Below are 16,733 nucleotides of genomic sequence, written 5' to 3' on the forward strand. Positions count from 1 at the left end.
GTACCATATTATCTTGATGACTGTAGCTTTGTAGTATAGTCTGAAGTCAGGGATTCTGATTCCTCCAGCTCCATTTTTTCCCTCAAGACAGTTTTGGCTATTCGGGGTCTTTTGTGTCTCCATACAAATTTTAAGATTTTTTGCTCTAGTTCCGTAAAAAATGCCATTGGGTATTTGATAGGGATTCTTTGAATCTGTATATTGCTTTGGGTAGTATAGTCATTTTCACAATATTGATTCTTCCAATCCAAGAACATGGTGTATCTCTCCATCTGTTGGTATCATCTTTAATTTCTTTCATCAGTGTCTTATAGTTTTCTGCACACAGGTCTTTTGTCTCTCTAGGTAGGTTTATTCCTAGGTATTTTATTCTTTTTTTTTTTTTTGCAGTGGTAAGTGGGAGTGTTTCCTAAATTTCTCTTTCAGGTTTTTCATCATTAGTGTATAGAAATGCAAGAGATTTCTGTGCATTAATTTTGTATCCTGCAACTTTACCAAATTCATTGATTAGTTCTAGTAGTTTTCTGTTAGCATCTTTAGGATACTCTATGCATAGTATCATATCATCTGCAAACAGTGACAGTTTTATTTCTTCTTTTCCAATTTGTATTCCCTTTATTTCTTTTTCTTCTCTGATTGCCATGGCTAGAACTTCCAAAACTATGTTGAATAATAGTGGTGAGAGTGGATATCCTTGTCTTGTTCCTGATATTAGAGGAAATGTTTTCAGTTTTTCACCATTGAGAATGATGTTTGCTGTGGGTTTGTCATATATGGCCTTTATTATGTTGAGGTAGGTTCCCTCTATGCCCACATTCTGGAGAGTTTTTATCATCAATCGGTATTGAATTTTGTCAAAAGCTTTTTCTGCATCTATTGAGATGATTTTATGGTTTTTATTCTTCAATTTGTGAATGTGGTTTATCACATTGATTGATTTACGTATATTGAAGAATCCTTGCGTCCCTGAGATAAATCCCACTTGACCATGGTGTATGATCCTTTTAATGTGCTGTTGGACTCTGTTTGCTAGTATTTTGTTGAGGATTTTTGCATCTACATTCATCAGTGATATTGGTTTGTAATTTTCTTTTTTTGTACTATCTTTGTCTGGTTTTGGTATCAGGATGATGGTGGCCTCATAGAATGAGTTTGGGAGTGTTCCTTCCTCCAAAATTTTTTGGAAGATTTTGAAGAGGATGGGTGTTAGCTCTTCTCGAAATGCTTGATAGAAATCACCTTTGAAGCCATCTGGTCCTGGGCTTTTGTTTGTTGGAAGATTATTTATCACAGTTTCAATTTCAGTGTTTGTGATTGGTCTGTTCATATTCTCTGTTTCTTCCTGGTTAAGTCTCAGAAGGTTGTGCATTTCTAAGAATTTGTCCATTTCTTCCAGGTTGTCCATTTTATTGGCATAGAGTTGCTTGTAGTAATCTCTCATGATCTTTTGTATTTCTGCAGTGTCAGTTGTTACTTCTCCTTTTTCATTTCTAATTCTATTGATTTGAGTCTTTTCCCTTTTTTCTTGATGAGTCTGGTTAATGGTTTATCAATTTTGTTTATCTTCTCAAAAAACCAACTTTTAGTTTTATTAATCTTTGCTATTGTTTTCTTTGTTTCTATTTCATTTATTTCTGCTCTGATCTTTATGATTTCTTTCCTTCTGCTAACTTTAGGTTTTGTTTGTTCTTCTTTCTGTAGTTCTGTTAAGTGTGAGGTTAGATTGTTTATCTGAGATTTTTCTTCTTTCTTAAGGTAGGCTTGTATAGCTATAAACTTCCCTCTTAACACTGCTTTTGCTGCATCCCATAGGTTTTGGATCATCGTGTTTTCATTGTCATTTGTCTCTAGGTATTTTTTGATTTCCTCTTTCATTTCCTCAGTTATCTCTTGGTTATTTAGTAACATATTGTTTAGCCTCCATGTGTTTTGGGGTTTGTTTTTTTACATTTTTATCCATGTAATTCATTTCTAATCTCATAGCATTGTGGTCAGAAAAGATGCTTGATATGATGTGAACTTTCTTAAATTTACAGTGGCTTGATTTGTGGCCCAAAATGTGATCTATCCTGGAGAATGTACAGTGTGCACTTTAGAAGAAAGTGTTATCTCCTGTTTCTTGATGGAATGTCCTATAAATATCAATTAAATCTGTCTGGTCTATTGTGTCATTTACAGCTTCTGTTTGCTTATTTTTTTCATTTTGGATGATCTGTCCATTGGTGTAAGTGAGGTGTTAAAGTCCTCCACTATTATTGTGTTATTGTCGATTTCCTCTTTTATAGCTGTTAACAGTTGCCTTATGTATTGAGGTGCACCTATGTTGGGTGCATATATATTCATAATTGTTATATCTTCTTCTTGGATTGATCCCTTAATCATTATGTAGTGCCCTTCCTTGTCTCTTGTAACAATCTTTATTTTAAAGTTTTTTTTTAAATCTGATATGAGTATTGGTACTCCAGCTTTCTTTTGATTTCCATCTGCCTGGAATATCTTTTTCCATCCCCTCACTTTCAGTCTGTATGTGTCCCTAGGTCTGAAGTGGGTCTTTTGTAGACAACATATATATGGGTGTTGTTTTTGTATCCATTTAGCAAGCCTTTGTCTTTTGGTTGGAGCATTTAATCCATTCACGTTTAAGGTAATGATCGATATATATATTCTTATGACCATTTTCTTAATTGTTTTTGGTTCGTTTTTGTAGGTCACTTTCTTCTCTTGTGTTTCACACTTAGAGAAGTTCCTTTAGCACTTGTTGTAGAGCTGGTTTGGTGGTGCTGAATTCTCTTAGCTTTTGCTTGCCTGTAAAGCTTTTATTTCTCCATCGAATCTGAGTGATATCCTTGCTGGGTAGAATAATCTTGGTTGTAGGTTCTTGCCTTTCCTCTCTTTAAGTATATCATGCCACTCCCTTCTGGCTTGTAGAGTTTCTGTTGAGAAATCAGCTGTTCACCCTATGGGAGTTCACTTGTATGTTATTTGTCATTTTTCCCTTGCTGCTTTCAGTAATTTTTCTTTGTCTTTAATTTTTGCCAGTTTGATTACTGTTTCTCAGCGTGTTTCTCTTTGGGTTTATCCTGTATGGGACTCTCTGCATTTCCTGAACTGGGGTGGCTATTTCCTTTCCCATGTTAGGGAAGTTTTCGACTATAATCTCTTTAACTATTTTCTTGCATTCTTTCTCTCTCTCTTCTCCTTCTGGGACCCCTACAATGCGAATGTTGTTGTGTTTAATGTCCCAGAGGTCCCTTAGGCTGTCTTCATTTATTTTTATTCTTTTTTCTTTATTCTTTTCCACAGCAGTGAATTCCACCATTCTGTCTTCCAGGTCACTCATCCGTTCTTCTGCCTCAGTTATTCTGCTATTGATTCCTTCTTGTGTAGTTTTAATTTCAGTTATTGTATTTTTCATCTCTGTTTCCTTGTTCTTTAATTCTTCTAGGTCTTTGTTAAACATGTCTTGCATCTTCTCGATCTTTGCCTACATTCTTTTTCCGAGGTCCTGGATCATCTTCATTATCATTATTCTGAATTCTTTTTCTGGAATGTTGCCTATCTCCACTTCATTTCGTTGTTTTTCTGGGGTTTTATCTTGTTCCTTCATCTGGTACATAGCCCTCTGCCTTTTCATCTTGTCTATCTTTCTGTGAATGTGGTTTTTGTTCCACAGCCTGCAGGATTGTAGTTCTTCTTGCTTCTGCTTTCTTCCTTCTGGTGTATTTGTTTTCTTTTAAACTATTATCCTTTATGCCTGCACAGTCAAAATCCCATCTCTGGACCCTGGTTGGAGTTGTAACAGACTGTGCTGGCAATGGATTGGATTCTGTGGCTGATGAGCTGGCAGAAAACAGAGAAAACAGCTTTCTGGTCCAGTTGAGAACTTCTGAAGGCTGGGAAGTCCAGGATCAAGATGCTGGCTGATTGGTCTCTAGTGAGAGCCCCCTTTCTAGCTTGCAGACAGCTGCCTCCTTGCTAGGTTCTTACTGTCTTTTCATTTTTATTAAGGTTTCCTTTACTCTGAAAAAGGTTTTGAGCTTAATTAGGTTGCATTTATTTAGTTGTCTTTATTGCCATTACTTTAGAAGATGGATCCAAAAAGATATTGGTGTGATTTATGTCAAAGAGTGTCCTGCCTATGTTTTTCTCTAAGAGTTTTATAGTATCTGGTTTTACATTTAGGCCTTTAATCCATTTCGAGTTGATTTTTGTGTATGGTGTTATGGAGTGCTCTAATTTCATTCATTTACATGTAGCTGTCCAGTTTTATCAGCACCACTTACTGAAAAAGTCTGTCTTTTTTCCATTGTATATTCTTACCACCTTTGTCCTAAATTAATTAACCATAGGTGTGTGGGTTTACTTCTGGGCTTTGTATCATGTTCCATTGATGTATATTCCTATTTTTCTGCCAGTACCATACTGTTTTGATGACGGTAGCTTTGTAATGTAGTCTGAAATCAAGGAGCCTGATTCCCCTATCTCCGTTTGTCTTTCTCAAGATTGCCTTGTCTATTCAGGTTCTTTTGGGTTTCCATACACGTTTTTAAAAATTTTTGTTCTAGTTCTGTGGAAAATGCCATTGGTAATTTGTTAGGAATTGCACTGACCTATAGATTGCCTTCAGTAGTACGGTCATTTTGACAATAGTAATTCTTTCAATCCAATAGCACAGTATTTCTTTCTCTCTGTTTGTGTCATCTTTAATTTCATTAATCAGTGTCTTATAGTGTTCAGAGTACAAGTTTTTGCCTCCTTAGGTAGGTTTATTCCTAAGCATTTTATTCTTTTTGATGTGATGGTAAATGGGATTGTTTTTTAAGTTCTCTTTCTGTTTTTTTTTTTTAATGTATAGATAAGGGAGATATTTCTGTGTATTAATTATATATCATTCAAATTTACCTGATTCATTGAGTATCTTTAGTAGTTTTCCGGTAGCACTTTTAGGATTTTCTATGTATTGTATCATGTTACCTGCAAACAGTGACAGTTTTACTTCTTCTTTTCCAATTTGGATCTTCTTTTTTATTTCTTCTCTGATTACTGTGGCCAGGAATTTCAAAACTATGTTGAATAAAGGTGGCAAGAGTGGACATCCTTATCTTGTGCCTCATCTTTCAGGAAATGCTTTCAGTTTGTCACCATTGAGAATGATGTTTGCTGTAGGTTTTTCATATATGGCCTTCATTATATTGACGTAGATTCCTTCTATGCACACATTCTGGAGAGTTTTTGACCATAAATGGATGTTGAATTTTATGAGAAGCTGTTTTGTATGTCTATTGAGATGATCATATCATTTTTATTGTTCAGTTTGTTAATGTGGATTATCACATTGATTGATTTGTAGATATTGAAATATCTTTGCATCCCTTGGATAAGTCCCACTTAATCATGGTGTGTCATCCTTTTAATGAATTGTTGGAGTCAGTTTGCTAATATTTTGTTGAGGATTTTTGCTTCTACATTTACCAGTCATATTTGCCTGTAATTTTCTTTTTTGTTGTGTCTGGTTTTGGTATCAGGGTGATTGCCTCCTGATAGAATGAGTTTGGAAGTGTTCCTTTCTCTGCAGTTTTTTGGAATAGTTTCAGAAGGATACGGTTGGCTCCTTTCTAAATTTATGGTAGATTTTCCCTGTGAATCCATCTGGCATTGGACTTTTGTTTGTTGGGAGTTTTTTTCATCACAGGTCGATCAGTACTTGTAATTTGTGTGTTCATATTTTTTTATTTCTTCCTGGATCAGTCTTGGGAGATTGTACTTTTCTAAGATTTTGGCCATTTCTTCTAGGTTGTTCATTTTATTGGCATATAGTTGATTGTAGTAGTTTCTTATGGTCCTTTGTATTTCTGTGGTGTCAGTTGTAACTTCTTTTTCACTTCTAATTGTATTGATTTGCAAAGCCCTCTCCCCTTTTTTTTTTCTTGTTGAGTCTGGCTAACGTTTTATCAATTTTCTTTATCTTTTCAAATAACCAACTTTTAGTTTCCTCATCTTCTCTTCTGTTTTCTTAATGTCTATTTCATTTACCTCTGCTCTGATTTTTATGATTTCTTTCTACTAAATTTGGGATTTGTTTGTTCTTCTTTCTCTAGTTGCTTTCAGTGTAATGTTAAGTGGTTTACTTGAGATTTTTCTTTTCTCCTGAGGTAGGATTGTATTTCTATAAACTTCCCTCTTTGAACTGCTTTTGCTGTGTCCCATAGGTTTTGGATTGCCATGCTTTTGTTTTCCTTTGTCTCTAAGTATGTTGATTTCCTCTTTGATTCCTTCAGTGATCTGTCAGTTGTTCAGTGGCATATTGTTTAGCCTCCACATGTTTTTGTTTCTTTTTTTTTCTTGTAGTTGATTTGTAATCTCATAGCATTGTGTTAAGAAAATATGCTTGAGGGGCTTCCCTGGTAGTGCAGTGGCTAAGAATCTGCCTGCCAATGCAGGGGACATGGGTTCAACCCCTGGTCTGGGAAGATCCCACATACCACAGAACAACTAAGCCCTTGTGCCACAACTACTGAACTTGTGCTCTACATCCCACGAGCCACAACTCCTGAAGCCCATGTGCCACAACTACTGAAGCCCACACACCTAGAGCCTGTGCTCCACAATAAGAGAAGCCAGCACAATGAGAAGCCCGTGCACCAGAACAAAGAGAAGCCCCCACTCGCTGCAACTAGAGAAAGCCCACACACAGCAACAAAGAGCCAAGACAGCCAAAAAAAAAAAGTTCTAAAAAGAAAAGATGCTTGATATGATTTCTTAAATTTACTGAGGCTATCTTTGTGGTCCTGCATGTGATCTATTTTGGAAAAAGTTTGATTTTGTCTGGTATGAGTATTGCTACTCCATCTTTCTTTTGTTAATTTTTTTCTTTTTTTTTTTGTGGTACATGGGCCTCTCACTGTTGTGGCCTCTCCCATTGTGGAGTACAGGCTCTGGGCGCACAGGCTCAGCGGCCATGGCTCACAGGCCCAGCCACTCTGTGGCATGTGGGATCTTCCTGGACCGGGGCATGAACCCATGTCCCCTGCATCAGCAGGCGGACTCTCAACCAGTGCGCCACCAGGGAAGCCCTGTTAATATTTTTTGGTTTGTGTTTGTAGATCTTTTTCTTCCTTTACTGTTTTGTTCTCTTTTTTTATGATTTGATGACTTTCTTTAGTGTTGTGTTTGGTTTGTTTTTGGTATGTGTGTGTGTGTATATATATATCTATTATATAATAGATTGCTGGTTTGTGGTTTACATGAAGTTTTGATATAGCAAGTCTATGCACAATTTTTTAAAGTTGCTGAGCTCTTAATTTCAAATGGATCTCCAATATTTTGCATTTGTACACCCCTCTTCTCATGATTACTGGTTAAGATATCATATTTGTGTATGGATGATTTCCTACCTTTACTATATGTTTACTTTTACTGGTGATCTTTCCCATTTTCTAATTTTTTTTTGTTTGTTTGTTTCTACTTGTGGCCATTTCTTTTCTGCCTAGAGAAGTTCCTTTAGCATTTGTTGTAAAGCTGAATTCTTTTAGTTTTTGCTTGTCTGTAAAGCTTTTGATTCCTCTGTCAATCTGAACAAGAGGCTTGCTGGGTAGTGTATTCTTTGTTGTATGTTTTTCCCTTTCATCACTTAACGTATATCATGCCATTCCCTTCTGGACTTCAGAATTTCTGATGAAAGATCAGCTGATAACCTTATGGAGATTCTCTTGAATGTTATTTGTTGCTTTTCCCTTGTTGCTTTTAATATTTTCTTTATATCTTTAATTTTTATCAATTTGATTACAATGTGTCTTGGTGTGTTCCTCCTTGGGTTAATCCTGTATGGGACTCTCTGTACTTCCTGGACTTGGGTGACTGCTTCCTTTCCTATGTTAGGATAGTTTTCAGCTATTATCTCTTGAAATATTTTCTCAGGCCCTTTATTTCTTTCTTCTTCTTCTGGGACCTCTGTAATGTGAATGTTGGTGCATTTAATGTTGTCCCAGAAGTATTTTAAACAGTCCTCATTTCTTTTCATTCTTTTTTCTTTATTCTGTTCCATGGCAGTGATTTCCACCACTCTGTCTTCCTGCTCACTGATTTGTTCTTCAGCTTCATTTATTCTGCTATTGCTTCCTTCTAGTGTATTTTTCATTTCAGTTATTGCATTCTTGAACTCTATTTGGTTGTTCTTTTTATTTTCTAACTCTTAAAAACTTCTAGCAACTTCTTGTTCTGTGCATCCATTCTTCTCTCAAGCTCTTGGATCATCTTTATGATCATTATTCTGATCATTTCTTGGGTAGATTGCCTATCTCCATGTCAACTTAGTTGTTCTTCTGGGATTTTATCTCCTTCATTTTTCTGGAATATATTCTTCTGTCTCATTTTGTCTAAATTTCTATTTGTATTTTTATGTATGTGGAAGATTATTTATGCTTCTCAAACTTGGAGATATGACCCTCTGTAAGGGATGTTTTATATGTCCCACCCGTACACTTCCCTCTCATCATGTAAGGGCAAGGGAGCAGCTGCTCCCAATGTAAGCTCTGACCTGCATTTGTGGACCTGGCTTTGCAGGCTGCAGGGTTATAGTTTTCTTGCTTCTGGTTTCTACCCCCTGGCTGGTGAGGCAGGTCTAGAGACTTGTGCAGGCTTCCTGCTGGGAGGGACCAGTGCCTTCCCACTTGTGGGTGGAGCTGTGTCTTGGCCCTCTGGTGGGTAGGGTCATGTAAAGTGGCATATGTGGAGGTGGCTTCAGGCTCACGAACTCCTAAGGAAGCTTGCCTGTTGATGAGTGGGCTTGTGTTCCCACCTTGTTGGTTGTTTGTTTGGCCTGAGGCATCCTAGCACTAGAGCCTACAGCTGTTGGCTTGGGCCAGGTCTTGGTGCTAATTACCCAAGCAAGATGTCTGCCTCCAGCAAGAGGTCAAGTCAATGAACACTCCCTGATATTTCCACCACCAGCTTTTGTGACCACAGAGAGAGAGTAATAGCCACCCCCTGCCTCCTCAGGAGACCATCTATGACCAGCAGGTAGGTCTGGCCCAGACTCCTATGAAGTCACTGCTTCTGCCCTAGGTTCCAGTGCACAGTAGAACTCCTGTGCACCCTCCAAGAGTGGAATATCTGCTTCCCCCAGTCCTGTGGAGCTCCTGCAATCGAGCCCTGCTGGCCTTCAAAACCAAACACTCTGGGCTCTTTTCCTCCCAATGCCAGACCCCCAGGCTGGGGAGGCTGAAATAGTGCTCAGATCTCTCACTCCTATGGGAGAATTTCTGTGATATAATTATTCTGCAGTTTTTGGATCACACCCTTGGAGGGTATGTGATTTGGCTCTATTGCAAGTGCTCCCGTCCTACCATCCCATTGGATTTCTTCTTTATGTTTTTGGATGTAGAATATCTTTTTTAGTAGGTTCCAGTCTTTTTTATCAATGGTTGTTCACCAGTTAGTTGTTATTTTGGTTTTCTTGTGAGAGGAGGTGAGCTCAAGGTCCTTCTACTCTGCCATTGTTGTTTCCAATCCTCCAGTTGCTTTTTTAAAAAACAAATTTTTATTGAAGTATAGTTGATTTGCAATGTTGTGTTAATTTCAGATGTACAGCAAAGTGATTTAGTTATATACACATATATATATATTTTAGTTGCTTTTAATACATATATAATGTTGTGCGACTATACCACCATCTAATGTGACAACAGTTTACCTACTAAAAATGCAATCCCATATCCATTAAGCAGTCACTCCTGATTGCCGTGTCCTGCCAGCCCTTAGTAATCACTTTCTGTCTCTATGTATTGGCCTATTCTAGAATTATTATAAAAAATGGTATCATACCAAACCTTTTGTGTCTGGCTTCTTTCATTTAACATAACATTTTATACCTAGTGCAGCATGTATCAGTACTTTATTCCTTTTTCAATGGCTGACTAGTATTCCACTGTATGAATAGACTAAATTTTGTTATCAGTTCATTCATTGATGGATCCACTGATGGGAAAACTCAGTCTAAAAAAGAATAAAAGATGGAGAACTGATACTACTTAACATCAACACTTACTATAAAACTACAGTGATCAGGGCAATGTAGTATCAGCAAAGAACAGACAAATAGATAAAGGGAACACAGTAGAAGGCCTAAAAGTTGACCCACACAAATGTAGTTCACTGGTCATTGACAAAAGAGAAAAGATAATTCAATGAAGGAAGGAAATGTCAATGGAAAAGTCTGTTTAACAGGTTGTACTGGAACAACTAGACATCTACAAGCAAAGAAACGAATTGAGACAAAGACGTTATACCTTTCACAAAAATCAACTCAAACTGCATCATAGATGTAAATGTAAAAAACAAAAGTACACAACTTCTAGAAGGTAACATAGGAGAAAATCTAGGTGACCATGAGCTTTGCAATGACTTCTTAGACATAGCAACAAAAGTGTGATCTATGAAAGAGAAAATTAATAAGTTAGATTTCAATAAAATTACAAAATTCTGCTCTGTGATAGATACTGTTGAAAGAAAGGAAAGAGAGGCCACACATTGTAAGAAAATTTTGTAACCCACATATCTGATAAAGGACACATATATTCAAAATATAAAAAAAAAACTCAAAAGTAATCAATTAAAAAACAACCTAATTACAAAATGGTCAAAAGATCTCAACAGACACTGCACCAAGAAGATACAATCACAGATGGCAAATAAGCATATGAAGATGGTCACCATTATGTATCAGTAGGAAACTGCAAATTGAAACAATAAGACTCTACTATACACATATTAGAATATCTAAACCCCAAAACACCACCAAAAACAAATGCTAGCAAGTATGTGGACCAAAAGTAAATCTCATTCATTGCAGCTGGGAATGCAAGATGGTATATCCAATTTTAGAGGACTGTCTGGCAGTTTCTAACAATACCATACATATGATCCAGCAATTCCACTCCTAGGTATTCACTCAAATGAGTTGAAAACTTATGTCTACACAAAAATTTGTATACAAGTATTAACTTTTTTATAATTGCCAAAATTTGGAAGCAACTAAGATGTATTTCAACAGGTGAATGTATTAAAAAACTGTGGTACATCCATAAAATGGAGTATTAGTCACTGATATAAAGGAGTAAGGAACAAAAAGAGATGGAAAAAACAAACTGTAGATGGGAAAAAGATCAGAGACTGCCAGGGATTCAGGAGAAGAAGGGTGATGAATAGCTGGGCACAGAAATTTTTTGGACAGTCAAACTCTTCTGCATGATACTATATTGGTAGATACATGACATTTCTCAGAACACATAGAATTGCATAACACAAAGAGAGACTCCTCATGTAAAATAAGGACTATAGAGTTGGTAATTATGTATCAGTATCTGTTAATTATCACATTAATGTACCACATAATGTACCACATAATGCAAGGTGTTAAAAATAGGAATAATTCTCTACAGGGGTAAGGAGAGTAAACATATGAGAACTCTGTACTTATTTTACACAATTTTTCTGAAATCCAAAAACTGCTTGTTAAATAGTCAATTAAAAAACACTCCTGTTAAACACAAAAGACCCCAAATAGCCAAAGCAATCTGAGAAAGAAAAACGGAGCTGGAGGAATCAGGCTCCCTGACTTCAGATTATTATACAAAGCTACAGTAATCAAGACAGTATGGTACTGGCACAAAAACAGAAATAGAGATCAGTGGAACAGGATAGAAAGCCCAGAGATAAACCCATGTACGTATGGTCACCTTATTTTTGATAAAGGAGACAAGAATATACAATGGAGAAAAGACAATAAGTGGTGCGGGGAAAACTGTACAGCTGCATGTAAATGAATGAAATTAGAACACTTCCTAACACCATACACAAAAATACACTCAAAATGCAGTAAAGACCTAAATGTAAGGCCAGACACTATAAAACTCTTAGAGGAAAACATAGGCAGAACGCTCTTTAGCATAAATCACAACAAGAACCTTTTTCACCCACCTCCCTAGAGCAATGGAAATAAAATAAAAAATAAATAAATGGAGCCTAATGTAACTTAAAAGCTTTTGCAGTGCAAAGGAAACCGTAAACAAGATGAAAAGACAACCCTCAGAATGGGAGAAAATATTTGCAAATGAAGCAACTGACAAAGGATTTATCTCCAAAATATACAAGGAGCTCATGCAGCTCAATATCAAATAAACAAAAAACCCAATCCACAAATGGATGGAAGACCTATACAGATTGCCAACAAACACATGAAAAGATGCTCAATATCATTAATCATTAGAGAAATACAAATCAAAAGCCCAATGAGGTATCACCTCACGCTGGTCAGAATGGCCATCATCAAAAACTCTACAAGCAGTAAATGCTGGAGAGGGTGTGGAGAAAGGGGAACCCTCTTGCACTGTTGGTGGGAATGTAAATTGATACAGCCACTATGTAGAACATTATGAAGGTTCCTTAAAACACTAAAAATAGAACTACCATATGACCCAGGAATCCCACTCCTGGGCATATGCCCTGAGAAAACCATAATTCAAAAATATACATGCACCACTATGTTCATTGCAGCTCTATTTACAATAACCAGGACATGGAAGCAACCTAAATGTCCATTGACAGATGAATGGATAAAGAAGATGTGGCACATATATACAAAGGAATATTACTCAGCCATAAAAAGGAACAAAACTGAGTTATTCCTAATGAGCTGGATGGACCTAGAGCCTGTCCTACAGAGTGCAGTAAGTTAGAAAGAGAAAAACAAATACCGTATGCTAACGCACATATATGGCATCTAAAAATAACGGTACTGATGAACCTAGTGACAGGGCAGGAATAAAGATGCAGATGTAGAGAAAGGATTTGAGGGCACAGAGGGGGAAGGGGAAGCTGGGATGAAGTGCGAGAGTAGCATTGACATATATACATTACCAAATGTAAAATCAATGGCTTGTGGGAAGCTGCTGCATAGCACAGGGAGATCAGCTTGGTGCTTTGTGACCACCTTGAGGGGTGGGATAGGGAGGGTGGAAGGAAGGCTCAAGAGGAAGGGGATATGGTGATATATGTATACATATAGCTGATTCACTTTGTTGTACAGAAGAAACTAAAACAACATTGTGAAGCAATTATACTCCATTAAAGATATACAAAAAATAAAGTGGGGTAAAACTAAAAAAAAAAAAAAAATCCTGTTTTTTTGCAATACATTGCTGTGAAAATGAAGTAAAAATCCACAAACTGGGGGAAAATATTTTCGCAACACATAGCTCACAAATGACTTGTACCTAGGATATATAAAGAACCCTCTGACAAAATTTTAGCTGGACTAACCAAGATAAAAGAGCTAGGACTCAAATAAATAAAGTTATAAATGAAAGTGAAGACTACAGAAATCCAAAGACTATATAAGTAATTATCTGCTAACAAATTGGATGACCCCAAAGAAATGGATAAATTCCTAGAAACATATAATCTATGAAGACTGAGTCTGGAAGAAATAGAAAATCTGAACAAAGCAATAATGGGTAAAGATTTTGAATCATTAATCAAAACCTCCTAACAAAGAAAAGCCCAGGATCAGATGGTTTCACCGGTGAATTCTACCAAACACTTAAAGAATTAATGCCAATCTTTCTCAAACGCTTCCAAAAAATTGAAGAGTAGGGAACATTCCCAAACTCATCTTATGAGGTGAGCATTATCCTGATCCCAAAGCCAGATAAGTATACTACAAGAAAAGAAAACTACAGGCCAATATCCCTGATGAATATAGATGCAAAAATTCTCAACAAGATACTAGCAAACCAAATTCAACAGCACATTAAAAGACTCATATACCGTGATCAAGTGGGATTTATCCCTGGGGTGCAAAGATGGTTCAACATACACAAATCAATAAATGTAATACACTACATTAACAGAATGAAAGATTAAAACTATGATATTTTAAGCTCTATCTTGGGAGACCCCTATACCTTAAATATAATTGGGGATGTTGTCCACTCTATATATGCATATCAATTTCAAAATACTAGTTTGTGTCAGGAGGTGTATATGGCCAAATGCTTCAAATCTTGTATGACAAACAGTTATAGAAAGCTTAATAAAGAACCAAAGGGAATTACAAAAAAAAAAAAAAAAAAAGAACCCTCAAGATGCAGTAATAAGAAAACAGAACAGCATTGAAAAATCTTTGGAAGGGTTGAACAACTTACCAAAGATATGCAAATGGAAATTAAGCACATGAAAAGATATTCAACATCATTCGTATTTAAGGAAATGCAAATTAAACACACAATGAGATCCTACTACATCCCTACCCGAATGGCTAACATTAAAAGCACTGACATAATCAGAGTTTGGCAAGGATGCATTATAACTGGAACTCTAATATATTGCTATTGGAAATATGAAAAGGTCAAAATATCTGAACAGACACCTCACCAAGAAGATACACAGATGGCAAATAAGCATGTTATAGTTCAGCCACTCTGGAAAACAGTGGGTATTTTTTTGTTAAGTTCAACATACCCTTACCATAAAACCCAGCAATCCTACTCCTAGATATTTACCTGAGAGAAATGAAGACTTAAGGCCCTGCCAAAACCTGTATGTGGATGTTTACAACAGCTTTATCAAACTAGTGGTCACCAGTGGAGACAGTGAAGGTGTGGGGCAAGATAGGGGAAGGAGATTAAGACACACAAACTGTTATGTATAAAATAGATAAGCTATAAGTATAATATATAGTTTATAGCACAGGGAATATAGCCAATATTTATAACTTTAAATGGAGTAAAATTTATAAAAATTTTTAAAAACTATGTTGTACACATGAAGGTAATATAATATTGTAAATCAGCTATACTTCATTGAAACAACAACAACAAAAATAAAGCCTTCGCTACCTATATTTCAGTGTTTATTCCCCTCACCGCTCTCCCATTCACTCTCTTGAGAATATGGCATCAACCTTATTCATTTTTTATCTTGCTCTAAATGATATATAGTAAAACTCAATAAATATTTCATTAATTAAAAAAGAAGAAGTCAGACTCAAGAGTCTACCTCTGTATGCTTCCATTTATATGACATTCTGGAAAAGGGAAAATTGTAGTATTGGAGAACAGATCAGTAGTTGCTAAGGGATGGGAGTGAAAAGGTGAGATGAATACAAAGTTCTATGAGGAAACTGTTGGATGTGACATAACAAACTTACATCTTGATTATGATGGTCATTGCACAACTTTATGAATTTTTGTATTTTGTAGAACTGTATACCTAAAAAGGGTGAATTTCAGTTTATGTAAATTATACCTCAATAAAACAAAAATTTTTGATTGCAAAAATAGTGCAGCAAATACTGTTAATAGAATTTTAAACAGTAAAATAAAATGTTATATATTTTTCATAATATGTAAATAAATATATGAAGGAGAATACACATGGGTGTGTGTGCTCAAAAGGGAGGTGGGAAAGGTGAATAGGACAGGAGGTGAAAAATAAAAGGGATATGCACAGGTATGCACAAAATGAGAAACAGTGTTTGAATCTACAAGGACGATTAATCATATCAGTTGAACTATATTCATCTGAGATATAAAAGGAAAAAAAAAGAGGCTATAGTCCAAAAACACAAAAAAGAGTGGATGTGAATACTGATTAACTTTATGCCATGTAAGAAGTGTAAAAGTGCATTCCTATGACCCAACAATTTCACTTTATGATATCTACCTTAGGGAAACACTTAAACATATGCAAAAGCAAATCTGTAAAAGGATGCTGGCTGTAGCATTATTTGAAATTGGGAAAAATTACAAACTAAGTGTCCACAATGGGAAATGGCAAAATCAACTATGGTGTATCCATGTTATGAAAAATTGAGTAACAGTTTAAAAATAATTAGGTAAAATTATCTGTGGTGTCATAAAAAATTAAGACATTTTGCTAAGTAAAAGACAAAATGCAAAACAACATGCTCAGTATCACCTTGCTCATATTTATAATGCATAAAAGTATAACATACATTTTTACAAGTATAAATGCATGTAAAAATTCATGGGTAAAGGTCTGAAAGATCTGCACCAAATTATTAACTGTGGTTTCTTCTGGGGAAATAACTAGAATTGTGGGTGATGGTCTGGGGAACTTTAGCTTTACCGTTAATGCCTGAATTTTTACAAGAGTGCATTTTTGCATTCCTTTGGAATTAAAACTTCATGAAACTTAAACATAAATAAATTCTAAATTTTACTGATACATTTAAGACTCAAAAGTAAAACTGTGTTAGATAAATTTTATTCATTTTAATGTCAATTTTTAACCATGACTTGATTTGCAATTGTGGTAGACAGTGATTTAGTTGGCCTCAGATTTCTGCACTCTCTGCTGTACATGCCAAGTATAATCCCCTCTTTTTGAGTGTGGACAGGTCCTGTAAATAGGATTTATGTCCCTCCCATGATAAGATTATATTATAAGGCAAAAGTTAAGGGATTTCTTCTCAAATATAATTAAAGTCCCTAATCAGTTGATCTCGGGTTAATTAAAAGAGAGACATCCTGGGTGTACCTGATATAATCAGGTGTCCTTTAAAATAGGATCTGAGGTCAGAGACTCTTTCCTGCTGACTTTGAATATACAAGCCACAATCAGTTCTACAGCTGCAAGAAATTAATTCTGCTTAACAATTACATGAGCTTAGAAGAGGATGCCAAGCCTCAGAGAAGACCCCAGACCTAGCAGAC

The sequence above is a fragment of the Hyperoodon ampullatus genome (genome assembly GCF_949752795.1).
Source record: "Hyperoodon ampullatus genome assembly, chromosome: X".
Lineage (NCBI taxonomy): Eukaryota > Metazoa > Chordata > Mammalia > Artiodactyla > Ziphiidae > Hyperoodon > Hyperoodon ampullatus.